Here is a 2,946-nt window from a genome sequence, read left to right as displayed (position 1 = left end):
GTCAATTGCCTTTTGATCATCATTGACTTCTTGGCAAGAAACATGTTGACCTTTTTACCCTTTTGGCTACCAGAGATCTTTGCCTCTACTGGGAGTCACCACCATTTTTAACCTAACAAGCATACTCACCGACAATGTTCCCTCTAATTTTTTTCCTCTGTGTGCGGCAGTGGAGGGTCTCTGTGTGCTGCAACCATGGCTATGTGCGCCAGGAACCAGACCGCGCGCGTGTGCAGTGCCAAATGTCAATCCAAGCGTTTACTTAAAAGTGAAAAGATGGTGCATTTACACACACATATAGCACCACGTTAAGGGTCTTAAGGCCGGTTTGCAAATTGGATAAACACGCCATGACATAATTGGTTACACAGGCAAGTACACTTCAGGTTTAGAAAAGCACAAGACTCCAACGGTGGTAGCATCATTAGATTTTACTAAATATTCATAACTGGCGCACTGTTCATTGGGTGGGTAAATGTTGCGAGCCTATACAATATCACATATACACAATAAGTTACAAAATTACGTAACATATTTACAATTTGATGTGAAAGCTATGTTGGGCTATCCCGCCAGAGATAGTTTGTAAAACTTTGACATCCAGGCAAACATGGACTGTGGGAGAGGGCTGTTCAGACATGTCAAGTGGCATCACTAGATGGATGACAGGGTTGCTTTTCACGGCGATCCTTGCCATTTTTCCAGTGCTGATAAACTCTATCAAGGTCAACTTTCCCATTCAGGAGGTAGGCCTTTGTCCTCATCAGCATATCCAAATGCTTCTGCTCCAGTGTATTCCTCAATTTACTCTTGATAGTATTCATGAGGCTGAATCCTCGTTCACAATCTGCACTAGAAACTTGAAATGTTGCGCAGACATCAACAAGCTGAGACACCACCCTATACTGAGCAGCATTGCGTACAGTGAAATTCACCATGTCTTGAAAGGTGGTAAATAACCCACCCTTTACATGTTCTGCCACCGCATATTTATAATCTCTGTATTGTCGAACAACATCTTCTGGTGTTTCACAATCACCCAGGACCAAGACATTTTTATACTTTTCAACAAGTCTTTGTATATTCTCAGTCCCAAAATCAAAATGTGATTGTGTTGCTATTGCCTGGATTTCAAAACTTGCCCATTCTTTCAGTTCATCTTCAGGGAACCTTTTTTGCATGTGCTCACAAAGAAGGGAAACAAATGAAAAAATAGGCCCACTGTCGAACTCTTACCTTTCCTTGTACAACACTATCATATCTCTTACATTGCTGCTCCAAAAGACAGTGTCCCCCAAATACTGTTCCTTAATTTGGCCAATCTTTGCTCTTGCATACTGTATAGCTTCAACAGTAGTCAAAGAACTTTTTTGGAACAGTTTGCACAAAGATGCAAATTCACTCAGAATGTCATTAATTACTGCAAGGGAAATACGGTACTTTGAGTCAGATAGCTTTTTGTAACAATATTTAGCAACTGGATCATTCTCTTCAAGTTTCTCATGCTCAAAGTACGTAAGAACAGCCTCATAATTCCGAATTAGTGCACCAACTGCAAAATGCCTTGAAAGCCACCGGACTTCATTCAATGGTCGAAAAGAGACCACTTCACAATCAGTGACCAATGCCATTTCATCCAGCTTGGACTTCCTTGCAGGAGATCTGGAGAACGTAGTGTAGACAGTCCTCAATAATGTCTCCATCTCTTTAATCATTGGAACCCTCTTCCAGGCATCATCAACTCCCAAATCTTCTCGATGAGCGACACAATGCTGCTCAACTAGATGGGGAATGGATTGTTTAAGGCGAGTAGCAACACCATTATCTTTACTCAGCATCACAGACGCACCATCGGATGCGAACATGACCATTTTCATGAGGTCCAGTTCGTTGGCAGTGTAGAATTCTTTCACAGCAGTAGTGATCGTCTCAGCATTCCAACTAGTCAGCTTCACGATGCCCCCAAACAGCGTTTTGTGCTCTGTTGAGGTTACAGGTTGGAACTTGAAGTACAGGATGAGCATTTTTGTAACAGAAATATCTGTGCTCTCATCAATTATCAATGTGTGATACAAAGCGTTACGAAGTTCTGCCATACCTTCACAGTGTATCACGCTATTGATGGCCTCAAGGAACTCAAAAGCATAGTTCTTGCTCCTCCAGCTGTCTGGTATCTTCACATACAAAGCTAGGTGGTCATGGATGTCTTGTACAGATAACATTGAAGTATTCATCTTGACTGCCAGCAACACATTGTTGATGAGAATCTTTATCTCCTCAGGCAGGGACCTTTGTCGTTCAACTACTTCCATTCTTGTTGCTTTGTCAGTGGCAGTTTCCGTCAGCATTGCCCGCACTCCAAAACCAAACCTGGCAGCAGCACTTCTGTTTCTCAATATCACCGTGGCAGACTCGTGAACTTTGCTAATTATATGGCGTTTCAGGTAATCCAGTTTCCAGCCATCACTCCATTTCTTCCCTGTAGAAAAGTCCCCAACAATCTTGGCTTCGGCACATGCTTTGCAAATCAAGCCCACGTCTGGACTGTATTGAAATAGTTCCCCAAGTTGCACGTGAACCTTGCTTCGTGATTTCTGTGTCTCAGCCTCCACAATTTCTTTCATCCACTCTTCCTTGAATACAAGGCAACATTTCTTCCTTTGTGGTGAAGCATCACACTCTGCAGAAGGTACAGCTTTGCACTTGAACATATGTGTGATAACTGGGTTTAGCCAGCTATGCCACAAAGCCTGCAGTTTAACTCTACCAAACAATTACCTGCTCTGCTTGTACTCACGTATTCCCATTCAAATGTATGGGGTACTGTCTGCGAAACCTACAACAGAAGAAAACATGGGTAAGGGATGTTGTAATACCACAATACACAAGATGCACCACAGTTTAACTCTACCAAACAATTACCTGTTTGTTCTGTCTGTACTCACG

General features: G+C 42.5%; 1 pseudogene; it reads right to left on the bottom strand.

The window, feature by feature from the left end:
* Positions 1-641: 641 nt before the first annotated feature.
* LOC146798159 (zinc finger protein 862-like) lies at positions 642-2,711 on the bottom strand (annotated as a pseudogene).
* Between the last annotated feature and the right edge of the window lie 235 nt (positions 2,712-2,946).

The sequence above is a fragment of the Triturus cristatus genome, chromosome 9, assembly GCF_964204655.1.
Source record: "Triturus cristatus chromosome 9, aTriCri1.1, whole genome shotgun sequence".
Classification (NCBI taxonomy): Eukaryota; Metazoa; Chordata; class Amphibia; order Caudata; family Salamandridae; genus Triturus; species Triturus cristatus.
The sequence above is the reverse complement of the archived record's forward strand: the minus strand, read 5'-3'. Positions and strand labels throughout refer to the sequence as shown.